This window comes from Halichoerus grypus, chromosome 4, assembly GCF_964656455.1.
Source record: "Halichoerus grypus chromosome 4, mHalGry1.hap1.1, whole genome shotgun sequence".
Classification (NCBI taxonomy): domain Eukaryota; kingdom Metazoa; phylum Chordata; class Mammalia; order Carnivora; family Phocidae; genus Halichoerus; species Halichoerus grypus.
In genome coordinates, this window is record NC_135715.1 from 180,249,519 (window position 1) to 180,265,265 (window position 15,747).

The 15,747-nt window shown below is 38.2% G+C and overlaps 1 protein-coding gene and 1 pseudogene across 2 annotated transcripts in view; both read right to left on the reverse strand.

The window, feature by feature from the left end:
• CUL3 (cullin 3) overlaps positions 1-15,747 on the reverse strand; it is a 91,951-nt gene that overhangs the window by 31,434 nt on the left and 44,770 nt on the right. The gene's annotated exons all lie outside the window — the stretch shown is intronic.
• LOC144381661 (small ribosomal subunit protein uS5 pseudogene) lies at positions 122-11,650 on the reverse strand (annotated as a pseudogene).

Below are 15,747 nucleotides of genomic sequence, written 5' to 3' on the forward strand. Positions count from 1 at the left end.
TAAGCACCATGGAATTTTCTAGCACCTCCCAAATTATATAAAAGTTAGTCTTTACAGTTTACAACTGTACAATTTACAAACAATTGCCTATAGGTGGTCACCCATTTAACCTGAAGAAAAAAAAGGGGGGGGGGGAAGGGAAGCAAGCATCATGCCCAGGGAAAAGCAGGTGAGCAGAAAGCAGAGGAGAAAGGTAGAGAGCAAGGTAGACACATCTTTCTTTCTTTCCAGAGCCATACCATGCCTGAACATGATTCTTACTTTCTTAAATACTGTACTTAAAGATCATATTCTTTGAAGTAAAATTAAGAGCCAAATGAAATACAGATCCATGTAACTTAAGCTGATTGCTTACTGGTAAATACTAGAAGGCTCTAATGCCTATAATACAGCAGCATTAAGTATTACATGATTAAAACACCTCTAGTTACCGTCATTTCAAACAGATTACTTGTAGTCATCTTATTTTCAAGTTCTTGCCAACTTGGTTACAGGTGTGTCTCACTTTATAGAACACATAAATTCCAGAATTATTGGCTATACAAGTCCTATTTTGTGCATTTGAAAATCCACATTTACACCAAAATACACCGGAATAAAACTACTAAGTTTTTAATTCACAAAAGGATTAGCAACAGAATTCCTTTCTGTTCTTAACCAGGATCTCTCTGGGCCTCGATGGGTCTCTGAACTTCCAAAAATTATAAAATTATTGTGTGTTTGCTGGTACATAAGTACTATGGAAACAGAGCCCACAGTTTTCACTAGATTCTTAAAGGCATTTATGATCCCAAACCAGTTAAGAACCACTGCACACTGTGATCCTGGAACTTTCATAAGGAACACTGTCATTACAAGGAACACCAAGCAAAGCCACCAGGTGAACATAAACAGAAGCTCAACCATATCAGTGATGCAACTGAAATGGCACCGACCAAAAACTGCTGACCAAATTCTCAACGAGTAGCATTCTCTTCATGTGACGTCACTCCTGCAACCTTCCTCCATTCAGCTCCTCCAGGGCACACTCCTGATAGCTATAAGGAAAGCCGCTCTTTGATTAGTATCTTCGCTGCTCACATTTCTACATTCTGTATCATCTTGGCACAAGCTCGTATTTTTAAAATTGTGCATCAACTTCAGCAGGTTCAAAATTTTCACAGATCACTCTCTGGTACTTTTTTTTTTTTAAATAGGCTTTCACTTTTCTTCCTTTGTATGAAACTATGTGGTGGCCACATCTGGAGCCTGGGTCCTCCGCACGGAGACTCGTGTGAGACTCTGGTGTGGGTCTTTACAAGATTATCGGTGAGTTCCTGATAGGGAGACTTGGTGAACACAGTCTTTCCAGAGGTCAGCGGTGAGACAGCTGTAGGTCTTGGAAATGGCATCAAAAGTGGCCTAAGCGAAGCTGCCCAGGGTGGCAGCGCGGCCCCTGGCTGAGGGGGAGCAGTTGGCAATACCGGCCACCATTAGTAGCTTCTTGAGCACAGGGGCTGAGACAGTGCCAGTGCCTCCGGGGGCAGGGATGAGGCGCCCCAGCAGAGAGCCACAGTGGCTGGTCACCTTGCATGGGACAGCGTGGGGCTTGTCGATCTTGTTCCGCCAGCAGCCTTGCCACATGGGGACACTGGAAAGCTTGGGCCAGGGTGATGGACCCTGGAGAGCAGTGGCTATCTTCCTGTAGCACTTAATACCCAGACCAACGTATCCACTGTAATGTCCGATGGCAGCAAATGCCTTGAACCTGGTCCGCTGGCCAGCACAGGTCTGCTTTTGCACAGGCATGACCTTCAAAACCTCATCCCTGAGGGATGCCCCCAGGAAAAAAGTCAATAATCTCATATTCCGTGATGGGCAGGGAGAAGACAGATTTTGTCTAGGGACTTGATCTCCATGGCATTGATTCGGCAGCCCAGCTTGGTGATGGGGATCCACTCCTTGTCTGGGCCTTGCCTCTGAAAGCTCCACGGCCTTGGACTCAGCCCCAGGCCCGAGCACAGGCTGCCAAAGCCGGTGAGGAAGCTGTTGCGGCCTCCCATTCCAGGACCCACCCCTGGCCCCTCCAGCAGCACTGGGGTCATCCCCCATTTGGTGTTTTCTCTCTCCAGTAAATTCTTAAGCTTCACACGTCCACCCCAAGATATAAATTCTGTGTCTCCCCTGACCGGGGGCGGGGACACGACAGACAGAAGATGCAGAGGAGAGAGAGAGAATCTTAAGCAGACTCCCCGCTGAGCGTGGGGCCCAATAGAGCTTGATCTCATGACCCTGAGATCACTACCTGAGCCGAAACCAAGGTAGATGCTCAACCAACTGAGGAGCCTCTGCCTTACTTTTCAGCATGAAACAAGATGCATTCAATAAAAGCTGACATAAATCTAAAAATTTAAAAAGCACCAATAATCTTTTTTATTATAAAAATACTGTGTTGCATAAATTATTCATAAATTTGATGTTTACAGTTTTGAATAGTACCATATACAGTATCACTCTCTCCCTAAGTGATCAAACCAGTAACTGGCTGCTTAATTGAACATAGGTGGTAAAAGAGAGAAACAAATGTACACACACACATATTTGCATCTTAAAAATTTTAATTTAGAACATTAATATATGTTCATTGAGATATCAAGACTTTTATCTTTGAACATGAATCCTGTGACGGGAGTTCAGTGTTTTCTTTCTTACATACACTCCCACCTAATAAAGTAACTTTTCTACTTTGTTTCATTAAGATGGAGCATGAAAACTAGAGACATTTGTGAAGCAATCTGAATGTAAAAAAGTCCTTCTAGATTTTTACAATCCCTGCTCCATTCTTTTAAATTACCTACACCTAATTTGAACCAATATTTAGTGAGTTGCCTCTGTCAAGTCTTTCTAAAACATTCAATCTTGTTTACCAAAGAACAAATTCTATCGTTTTTAACACCATTTTATTGATTTACAGGATATTAAATTATGTATTAGTAACAAGTACAACTGGCATAAACATGCTTGAAAATAAATACAAGTGACTCAGTAAACACAAAGCGCAACTGGTAAGAGCAAAATACAGAAGAGATACTGAAAGTAGTGAAACAGCACTGAGAGAATTCTGCATCAGGCTGTTTCACAGCATAGAAAATATTGGTAATTCTGGCAAGCACTGCAAGTTCCAACTCTACTACATGCCTATGGGACTTGTAGGGTGTGTGGGGTCAGATACCTATCATATATGACGTATATATGACATTAGCTAGTTTAACCTCTTTCTTAAGAAACCAAATGTTCTTAATTAAGAAAGATGTCAAAAGAATTAGGTCAGATTTTATTGTTTTTGGCAAAAGGGCACTACCTATAAGAATTACAGAACAAAGGCACATAAAATGTAATCTTCAGAGCAAATTATGAATTTTAGAGTGAAATTTTTTTTTTTCTAGAGTGAAATTTTTTTAACGTTCCCCCTTTTTTGGCTTTACTGCAGTATAATTTATATGCCATAAAATTCACTCATTTTAAGAGTACAGTTCAGTAATTTAGAGTACATTTCTACAGTTGTCTAACCATGGCCACAATTCAGTTCTAGAACTATTTCCATCACCCCCAAAAATCCCTTGAGCCCATTTGTAGTCAATCCCACTTCCAGCACCCCTGCTTTCTCTTTCTACAAATTTCCTTTTCTGGTCATTTAATATAATTGAATCCTATCTAATCTTTCGTGTCTGATTTTTCACCAAGCATAAAGTTGCTGAGGTTCATTAATGGTGTTAACATTTATCAGTGTTTCATTCCTTTGTAGTGCCAAATAATACTCCATTGTATGGATATGCCACATTTAGTTCATCAGCTGATGGGATATTTGCGGCTGTGTCCAGTTTTTATCCGCTATGAGCAATGTTGCTATGAACGTTTGGGTATAATCCTTTGGTGGATATATGCTTTCATTTTTCTTGGGACAGATTTCTAGAAGTGGATATTGGATCATATGGAAATTGCTAAACTATTTTCTAAAATGGACGTATCAGTTACAGCAGATTTTTGAATGCAAAAATACTAGATGCGGAGTTAGGAATTCTTCCAATGAGCTCTGGCTGTACCATTAATTTGGCTGTGTGACTTTGAGTAAGTCATTTATCCTCTCTGGTCCTGGGCAACCCAAAGGGATGGTAAAGATAATCTCTAAAACTCTAGTAAGTGATTTCCTATGAAGCTTAACTCTCTGATCAAATATTAACATATATGAAGAACCAAGATATACTTCACTATCACTTCTTCCCTTTCTATTTGTGACCAGTCTCCCTGGCCTGGGGTTCCCTCTTCCCAATCCTAAGCACAGAAATGTGGGTGAATCTATAACCCTTGGGGTGATAATGCTGTCCAGCTCAAGTCTTCTGGCAAAAAGGCAGAAAAAGGGTCAGTTGCAACTGATGAATTGTTCAGGTACACTGTGTATGGGGAGAAACAATGCTTTAGTAAAGGAAGCCAGGTAGGATGGAAACACGTGGTTAGTGTCTTTGAGTAGGGCACAGAACATTCACGTCCGTGGAAGATTACTGGAGACAAAAGAACTACATACAGATGTTGTAGTGTAAGACCTAAACCTTTGTCTTTTAATGTGAGACTTGCAAGGTGTGTATAATGAATGCAATTAAATGACATACAATATTAAGAAAACCTGTTATCCCTCAAATTTGATTACAGGTAAGAGAGCGCTAATAAATGGACAAGAGAAAACCGACAAAATTTGAGTGTGGCTATTTAAACTAGTAATACTAGTTATTTATATTAAATGTTAGATATGTATGATTTACTACCATCAAGCAAAATAAGAGATATACGTGCATATACTCAAGTGTTTGTATGTACACATGTTAAACAAAAATGCACGAACACATTCACAATAAACTTGTAATCTGCACATGATATATATTAAAATATTTGCTAAATAAACATGCTGAATCTTCTGTTTCCTGCCTACTGGCACTATCAGAAGGAATTCAGCCTGAGCATTTTCCTAATAGATTCCAACAGGAATCTCTTTGTTAAAAAATAAGTGGCTGGGGGCGCCTGGCTGGCTCAGTTGGTGAACCCCTGATCTTGGGGTTATAGGTTTGAGCCCCACGTTGGGTGTACAGATTACTTAAAAAATAATAAAATCTTAAAAAAAATAAGTGGCTGAATTTATGTAATATAATATTAACGTAGTTCTAATTATCTGAATTACTGTACGACTTTTATTTATGTTTCTATGTGAATATTTAATTTAAAAAGATCTAAAATCCCACCTCTAGTTAACCTCTAGCTAGCTAAAGAATACAACCTCAAAGTAAGGACAAGATGAACTCATCCCAAAAGAGAGAAAAAATATTAAAGAATAACCAAAAAGCAGTATTTTAATCTCAGGCTTTTTGACCAAAATATAGTGTGTATGAGTCCAACATTAGTCATTTATCTACCGAAGAAAGCTAAAGCACAGACAAAAAGTTGGTGTCTGCTTCTATTCGCCTTTTTAAGACAAAATACAGCATTTTAAATATAAAACGTTCTAAAAAACATGTTTGAAGGCTTAATGTCTGAGTCAAACATTAGATTTACTAAAGGGATAGGAGTTTCATCGCTACAGAGATAAACTATATTTTCAACTGCTATTTATGGTTCTTTCTCAGGGGTTGCTGAATTCCTAGGCCAAGCAAACCTACAACAAGCAAGCCAAGCTCTTCAAAAGCTAGATGAACCCAGGGGTGAGGAGGAGTAACTAATGATGGGACCATCTCGTTGGCCCTGTTCTCACAAACCTGGGGAAAAACCGGACTGCTTTTGCATCTGACTTCAACTGCAACCCAACACCCTCCCTCACAATGCTATCCCACTTATTTCCACCTCTAGTCTTGAAAGAATACTTTTGTAAGGCTAGCTTCCCTGCCAAGAACAACTATAAAAGCTAGATAAGAAATTATAAAGTACCACCTGTTTAAAAGCATCACCTAGGGCAGGCAGGCCTCTAGGAATTGAGGTAGAGAGAGACTGGGGTCTTTCTTCCTCTGCCACAAAAAAAAAGGAGACCCCAATCAACAGATCTCCAGATAAATCTCCTTCAGCAAATGCCTACTTGTGACCTAGGGCTCTTCACATTACCAGTAGACAAGAAGACATCTGTCTACGAGGTGCTTGGCCGTACAAGGCCACAGATATTACTACTCCCACCATCTTGGGAAATATCTGCCTTTCCCCCCTTCACTGATGGCTTTCTTTACCAAGATGCTAAACATTTTAACTATGAGATCAAACTCTGCATGCAAGAGTATTCTTAGAAGTATCAAGACATGCTATGTGGACATACAGAGCTTACGAAAGCTAAACCTGTGCAAAGTCAAGGAGTGACTTTGTGAGTGAAAGATCATTACTCAGAAATGGAATAAAACAATCAAAATAAAACAAAAACATGATCATGAAGTTCAAAAAATAACATTAACTCTCACTACTTAATTTACTTGCAAGAAATAGTTCAGAAAATTTTTTAACCAACAGGTTTTTTTGTTTTTTGTTTTTCTTTAAAAAAGAGGATAGGAGGAGATGAAGAATGTAAACAGGGGTAAAAATCTTTACAAATAGTAAATATTTGTCCTGCTCATAAACCAGAGATAAACCCTGAAAAGTTTAGCTCATTTAAAAAACAAACAAAACACTAACCAAATAACCCTGTAACAAATAGCTACTGTCTGTTAGAACATGTTTGAACCTGCTTTCCCAAGCTTAATCACTAGGCAGTCTTCTGTCAGCAAGTAATAACTGTTAAGTGTTTTCAAACAGGTTCACTTTCAAGCCATGAAATAAATACAAGTTAAGAAGGCTTAACACTATGAAGATTCTATAGAAAAATTTAAAAACCCAACACTTGGGAAAAGTAACAAAAAGTTTCTACTGCATAATAAAAAAATAAATAAATAAAAATCTAATTAGAGTAAAATTTAAAGAACTGTCCCAGTATTTTCCAGAATGCACTTAGTGCCTGACAACACTGTGGAAAGGGCACCAGTAAGAGATGAAATAGTAAACTGCTCAGATTAACATTTCTGGATTTAACAATGTTACTGCGTAAAGTACATGGAAAAGCACAGAATACAGATGACTTGAAAACTTAGATCTATGACTAAAGCTCAAAGTCATAGTTTCCACCACTGTAAAATGGGTCCAAAATCTCTCAGGGCTGTCAAAGTTTTTAAAACGATGTAGTTGTAAGAAATACTACTTAAAAATAACTTTCACTTATTTTAAGAATTGTATCCTATGATATCTGACAAATCAAAACCCTGGTCGTGTTTCTCCAAAGCTGTGTAAATTGCACCAAATTCTAAAATAAAAGCACTGTTCCCTATTCTGAAATTCAAGAATCTAACGGTAGGGGAAAAAAACCCATCAACACTAGAAAACAGTCCCTATTATAACCATAAGAATAATCAAGTAACAGAAATCAGGATCTTGGGGGCGCCTGGGTGGCTCAGTCAGTTAAGCATCTGCCTTTGGCTCAGGTCATGATCCCAGGGTTCCTGGGATTGAGCCACATGATGGGCTCCCTGCTCAGCGGGGAGTCTGCTTCTCCCTCTCCTGCTCCCCTTCCATCGCTCTTGCTCTCTCTTGTTATCTCTCTCTCTGAAATAAATAAATAAAATCTTAAGAAAAAAAAAGAAATCAACATCTTGGAACAATGAGATTATTAGACTTTAGAAACGAAGACCTATATTAAAGAAGCAATAGAATTCAGTGATGAAGAGCTCAGATTTAAGAGCCAGATAGGTTATTTCAATCCCATCTCTGCCATTTCCTAGGTGTGCCTTTAACATCTGTGTCTGTTTCCTCATCTTCATAGTAACACCTACCTTAAAATGCTATTCCACTTACTTCCACTTCAAATACTGAAAGAATAGCTTTTATAAGACCAACTCCTCTGGCAAGAACAACTATAAAAGCTGGATGAAAATAAAAAGCTACACCTCCTCACACCCATCAAAATAGCTACTATCAGAAAACAAAACAAGAACAGAAAATAACAAGTGCTGGCAAGGGTATAAAGAAATTGGAACTCTTGAGCACTGCTGGTGGAAATGCAAAATGGTGTCGTTACTACGGAAAACAGCATGGTGGTTACTCAAAAATTAAGAATGGAACTGCCATATGATCTAGCAATTCCACCATCCGGGTATATATTCAAAATAACTGAAAACAGGGTCTTAATGAAACATTTGTATACCCATGTTCACAGCAGCATTATTCAAAATAGCCAAAAGGTGGAAACAACCCAGGTGTTCACTAACAGATGAATGGATAAGCAAAATGAGGTACACACATACAACAGAATTATTATTCGGCCTTAAAAAGGAAGGGAATTCTGACACATGCTACAACATGGATGAACCCTGAGTCACAGAAGGACAAATACTCTGTGATTCCATTTATATGAGGTATCTGGAATAGCCAAGTTCATATAAATAGAAAATACAATGATGGTGACCACGGGCTCAAGGGAGAGTGGAATGGGAAGTGACTGTTTAATGGGTACAAAGTTTGAGTTTTACAAGATGAAAAGTTCTGGAGGTGGATGGAGGTGATGGTTGCACAATAGTATGAATGTACTTCTCACTGAACTGTACACTTAAAATTGGTTAAGATAATAAATTGTATGTTAAGTGCATTTTACAACAATTTAAGCAAACAAACACCAACTGTTTTTAAAAGCATCAAAGAGCAACAAAGGCAACCTGGCCTTGTGGGGCCAAGATTCTGGAGAAAAGGCAAGGAAGTACACGAAAAGAGACCAACATTCAACCTCACTCGTTCCCTTGGGTCATTTGTTTTATTTGGAGGACTGGAAATGAGAGGCTAAACAGAAAGCCACAGGCAGGCTGGCTATCAAGCAGCTAGGACTTACGAAGCCGAAGTCTGAAAAGAAAGCAATGCAAAGAAGAACCAGGACTTCTGCAAGCAATTTTCATCAAGATGAAATTGACACACCACCTAAGCATGGACAAGACACCAAACACCAAAGACAAAGCAGCACTGGGAGGCTAAAGAGCTGAACAGAGACCGCTGGTAGACTTAGAGTGGTGAAGAGACAAGAGATGGAATTCAAGGCACAGTAACATGGAAAGCAAACTGGTAAACACCTCAGGCTTCTAGACCCCAGACGAGTAAAAATATGCCCCAGAAATAAAGGCAAACTCAAAACAGACCAACCTTAACAGAATCTAAAAGCCAGCTTCAACTAGATCACGATGATTTGCCCATATAGTGCCTGCCTGCCAGAAGAAAATTACATTTCCTTTGAAGGAAGATACCGTCCAGGGTCTCCCCAATTTTTCATATGCAATGTTGACAAAATTTGCAGGTTTGTCCCCCACACCAAAACAGACACCCAGGACCAAATACCTAAAAGCCAAGGGGGAAAAAACTCCAGGAAGTCAAAGTATTCTAAGACTCCGACCCAGGAAGTGGTTTAAAATATACACACAGATAAGGTAAACTGTAAGTCAAGGATCTGTGTTGTAATCTCTAAGGTAACCACTAAAATAATAATAAAAGAATATATAAATATAAGTAACAGCTAACAGGGAAGGAGAAATGGATAATAAAACATACTCCATTCACCTAAAAAAAAGGCAAGGAAGCTGGGAAAAATCAATAAAGAACAGGTGAGACAAACAGAAAAAAAAAATCCAGTATGATGGCAAACTTAAACCCAAGTGTATTAATAATTATATTAAACACAAATAAGCCATATGCTTCAACTTAAAACAAAGATTATCAGATGGGGTTAAAAAGCCTATTACTGTATGGTGTTTACAAATGATAAGGACACAAAAAGGTGGGAAGGAAAGGATGGGGAGAAATCTGCCATACAAACACTAACCAAAAGAAAACTCATATAGTAATACTACACAAAGCAGACTTTAAGGCAAGAAGTATAGGAAATAAAGAAGGATATTTCATAAAAATAAGAGTCAATTCAATAGGAAAATCAAATAGCCCTAAATTTATATTCATTTTATAACAAAAACCTCAAAATATATTAACTAAAAGGGGAAAAAGACAAATCCACAATCAATTCTAAAGATTTTAACATTTCTCGGGAGCTGACAGGACAAGCAAACAAAAATACTTAGTAAAGACGTGGACAATTTGAATATGGTTAACAAATCTGACCAAACAGATATGTATACAACACTTTATTCAACAACTGCAGATTGAAAAACCGTAATTAACTGAAATTTAAAGCTTCTCTTCAGAGACACCATTAAAAGAAAGAGAAAAGGCAAGCCCAGAATGGAAGACAGTATCTCTTAAACTATATAAAATACATCTACAGGGGCACCTGGGTGGCTCAGTCGGTTAAGCATCCGACTCTTGATCTCAGCTCAGGTCTTGATCTTGGGTTGCGAGTTTAAGCCCCACACTGGGCTCCACGCTGGGCGTGGAGCCTACTTAAAAAAACAGACAAACAATAAAAACATTTATCTACAAAGAACTTTTACCCAGGATATATAAAAATCTCCCACAAATCACTAAAAAACAAACAAAAATCCTATAAAACCCACATTTTAAAAAATGTACAAAAAAGACTTTTCCACTTTTATTTACGTTACATATCAACAAAAATCTCAAAAAAAATTAGAAGAGGACTTTCAAATTACCGTAGGGCTAGACTACTATCAACTGGATAGAATAAACACTAAGGCATGTAATATTTTTGGTGATTTTCTGAATATTCCAGTAATGATGGTGTTAAGTAACTGCTGACGACAATTAGGAAACTAAAGTCTTACCAAGTCACTCTTCAAGGAGAATTTTAATATCAGATTCAAACAAAATAAGAAAAGAAACCAGAATACTATTCTAACATGCTTCAATAGCTTACACTTGGACCATGGAAAAAGTCAATTCTTCAATTCCGCTTGGGGAACCAAGATTATCTGCCCAAACAGATGTCTACATCATAAAACTGCCCAATGACAGAACTTCTAAAAAGAAATCACAGTTGTTCAGAGCAATGCTTGATACATAATACACTCATTGTATACTTGCTGAATGAATGATTTTATCCTCATAAGCACAAAGGTGAATGAATGTTAGCTCAACTCTGGGTAAATTACCGTAAATTACCATAAATTCTGGGGGCGCCTGGGTGGCTCAGTCGATTAAGCGTCCGACTCTTGGTTCCGGCTCAGGTCATGATCTCACAGTTGTGGGATCGAGCCCCGCCTCGGGCTCTGCACTAAGTGCAGAGTCTGCTAGAGATTATCTCCCTCTCCCTCTGCTCCTCCCCCTGCGTGCGCATGCATGCTCTCTCTCTAAAATAAATAAATAAAATCTTTAAAAAAGTTATCATAAATTGTTAAGCAGAGTCAATACACATAATTCTTCCGCACTGAGGTAGTACAGGCTAAGTGGTGAAGACCATGGGCTTTGAATTCAAAAAAGATTTGGATTCACTATTCCAGTAATACAGTAACTGTGTGATCTTGGCACGTTAGCTAATCTCTCTAACCTCGATTTATCCATTTGTGAAATGGAGAGTACAATACTCACCTGAAAGGTAAGGTATTTAAAACATTTAGCACAGATACATAGCCATGTAATAAACAGTATCTGTTATGCATTCAGAAAAGTATTTTTATTTTTTTAAAGAAATTTAAGTATACAAATTCTAGTAATAAAAAAATAAAAATTATTGCTTTCCCAAACTACTGCTTAAAAATAACAACAATAAAAAGGTATTTTAAGGATTAAATGAAATATACTTAAAAATGCTTAAAACAGTGCCACCACGCACTAAGGGCTTTGAAAGTATTTTGTGCTATTACAAGGAATAGTATTGGGTAGACTCCTAGACAACTGAGGCTCTTTCAACCCACTTTAGAGTTCTTAAAGAAACTGTCATCAACTTAATACTAATCTACCCTCACTTCTTGTTTTTTCCTTCATTACAAACAACACAAGTAACTGTTCACTTTAAGTTTTAAAATGGTGTGAAACTTCAGAGTTGAAAGATCTTGAAAATTTAAAATGATCTAACCAACACATCCTCAACCAGATCCCATAGACAGGCCTCAGGGAACCCATAAACCACTTGAAATTGCATATAAGAGTATACGATGTGGTATGTAGATGCATAGATGTCTACTTTTAGTAGAGGATCCATGAATTTTGACCATTCTTCCAAGGGTCTAAAACCCCAAAAAGATAAAAACCAGAACTCTTATCCAATAAATCTATTTTCCTTATAAATAAGGAAACAAGAGTTTTACCTAGAGAAGTAACTTAAGCAAATTAATGACAACGTAGGAACTAAAGCCAAGTGTCTCTCAATTCATCATTAAATATTTTTTCTCCACTACTCCCAATTTCCTATAGGAAACACACACACACACACACACACACACAGGAAATCTGTACACATAAGAAATTTGTACACATACATACAATATGGGACAGTCCCCTTTATGAACAAAAGTTTCATTTCCTTTATTACCTCAAGAAATATGTGCTCTATTTCTGACTACACCACAGGGCCTATTTCATGCTGAATAAATACTTGCCTCCCTAAAGTCAACCTCACGGACTGCTACATCATCACTGCAAACACACAAAACCAGTTCATAGGGCATGGTAATCAAGGGGTTTATGGGTCTATCAATTTGTTAGAAACAGTAACTGAGATGGAAGGCAAGTTAGAAATCCTAATTATCAAGCATAACACTCTCTGACCTTTACAGTATTTATGACGATGCCCTGGTTTGTTTTTTACATAAAGGTCTAGTACTTGGCTTGGGATCTAACCACAAAAAGATGCCAAGGTATTTATATTGTCAGTCACAAATGCAAAAACTACAGCACAGATGGGGAAAGCGTGTGTTTCCAGAGTCAGGAAAAATATTGAACAGGTGTGAAGCTTAATAATCTCAAAGCCACTGGATCCTATTTTCTATTATTTTGTACTTAAGATGACATTTTAAAAGCAGAGAAGGTGCCAAAAAGACTCTTAAGCAACCTATCTGTGCTCTTCCAGAATAAAGCTATTTCCAAATTTCTCTAAATGTGCAATCTAGAATGCTGTAAAGAAGAAACATTTTTTGAACTTAAAGCCTCAAAACCTACAGGCAAAAACATGGACAAGAATTTTAGCATCTCAATGTTCTCACCCTATCTTCTGAGTTCCCAAAACACACAAATCCTTGGTAGCTTCAGCAAATAGCTTATTTCTCTCAACTCTGCTTCCTGCCACCTATTACCATTGGTAACTCCAACACTGACAAGAATGACCAATCTGACACAGTATTTACAGGTGCCTAAATATTCACCCGCATCTTTATGAGGATTCCCTTCACCGCCATGTTGATATGGGCAAACCTTGAACCTCATCATTAGAAGACACCAAATATCTCTGGCACTAGAGATCTTCTTTTTCCTCCTACATTTCCTACTTTGTTACACTGAAAGGAACCTGCTCCTCACTCTCACCAGGTCTCCAGGTCTACTGATCCCTAATCCCTAAAACCTCTATTTCCTGGGATCTTATGACTCAGATGCCTACTTACTAAAGAGCACAGACCCACAACCAACCACTTCAGTAATGCTACTCCCTTAGAATTCTCCCCTTTACCCAATAAGGCTAATTCTATCTGAACATTCTTGTCTAAGACTGCCAAGTACACCTGGAAAAAGTACAAACTCTGCTGATCACCTCTACTACGTAATGTTGCGCCAACTCACCTAAATTATCCCCTCACAACTACAGATGATCCCTTTATTTACAGAGAGCTGACCCCAGCACAGGGGATACTCCCAACTTTTTCCTTGCGTTAGAGTCCTCTTGTTGCTGAATACGTGACCACAAATTTAGTAGCTTACTACTTTTTCACAGCTCCAGAGGTCAGAAGACTAAAATCAGTTTCCCTGGACTAAAGTAAAGATGTCAGCAGGGCTGATGCCTTTTAGAGGATCTGAGGGGAGAGCCCACTTCCTTGCCTTTTTTTCAGCTTTTAGTGGCTACCTGTATTCCTTATTTGCAGCCCCTCCTCCATCTTCAAAGCCTATCACTCCAATCTTTGCTTCTGTCGACAACACATCACCTCCATCTCCTACTGACCTTCCTTTTGTAATGACCCTGTGATTCCACTGGGCCCACAGTCCACCTAGGACAATCTCCTCATCTCAAAATCCTTAACCTAATCACACCTGCGAAGTTCCTTTTGCCTTACAAAGTAACAATCCCTAGGTTCCAGACACTAGTCATGGGCATGTCTGGGGGATCATTATTCAGCCTACCACGTTCTTCAACACCTCGCATACTTCAGTCACCCTAAACCAGTGGCCCCACCTTCTACTTTACAAAGGAGACCAAGAGCATCAAAAGTTCCTCAGCTTCTCTCCTCTTCACAAAGTTATTGCTACATCCTGCTTGACCTCTTTACTCATCCTCAATGACTTTCCAAATACATAGCTCAAAGAAGCAGCGACCCTCCCCTTCCTGGGTTAACTCTCACCCTGTGCCTATGAATTGACAGCCTCCAACCTTTAAGGAAAACCTGCAATACCACTATAGCTCTGCTATTTGTGAAAATGACTAGAAATATGGACAAAGTCAAGTAAAAACATGAAAATAAAGTCACCATAGTTTTATGCAGAAAATTTCTCTACTAACCTTCCAGTAACCCTATATATCACACTAGAAAATGTTTTTCTATTTCCTTTGCCATTAATTCTAATTGCTCAAAAGTAGCCTATAGAATACCATCTATAAACTTAATTTCCCTTCATATTATATTCATTTTCATAGTTTAAAAAGAAAAATTAACTGAATAGTAACATATACTTATGAGTTATATTGACAATTAAAGCTATTATAGAACCAGGACAAATTTTCTTGTAAAATGTTCAAATCTTTCCCCAATCATTAATCTTTTGAACAATTAAAACTGAAAATGAAACTTTTACTAAGTAGTCCCAAACCAATCTTAGAGGTTCAACATGCAAGTGTCAAACATTAGGAAGGGGTGGAGTGGCAGAAACTAGAAGTGACATGTTCTGTCTGGAGACATGCACACTTTTCTTTTTGAAACACTGAACATGTCACACAACAAAGTTATGTGGAACAAAGTGTGACCAGTGGCTGCCTCCGTATAACCAATGATTCCAGTTTCATTTTCAAGAGTCACTGTGTCCCACAGTATCTATACACCAAGGCTGATGCATGACATTTGTAAACAGACACCTTCTTGTCAAAAGTCAGCAAACGGAGTAGGTGGAAGGTGGGTAGACAGTGAAGCATCTTCTCTCTTCTCTCTCTGAGCCTGAGATCTAAAATCCCAACAGTTACAGCCGGTATTCATTGTCAGAAGATCAATGTCTAGGATCCATGACGGTACAACATACTGCTTGTACAGATATATGCCCTATCTGGCAGGTTATGTCATCTGAGAAGTCTGCAATGAGGGTAAAACTCTTCAAAGAAAATGTAGACATAAATAGGAAAAAGTCTTTAGATTTCTGCCAATTAAAAGCATTTATATTTCTTGACCAAAGTATTAGTTACATAAATGCATATGTTTGTCAAAATAATTTTCTAACTCCAGTTCTGCACATTTCAATGTATAAAATTTTACCTTAATTTTAAAAAGGACTTACTTAAGCCCAGAATACTAAGCATAAAAAGGCAAAATAAAGAGAATGAAGACTATGAAAATAAAAGGATTCTATCTTGTGGAATGT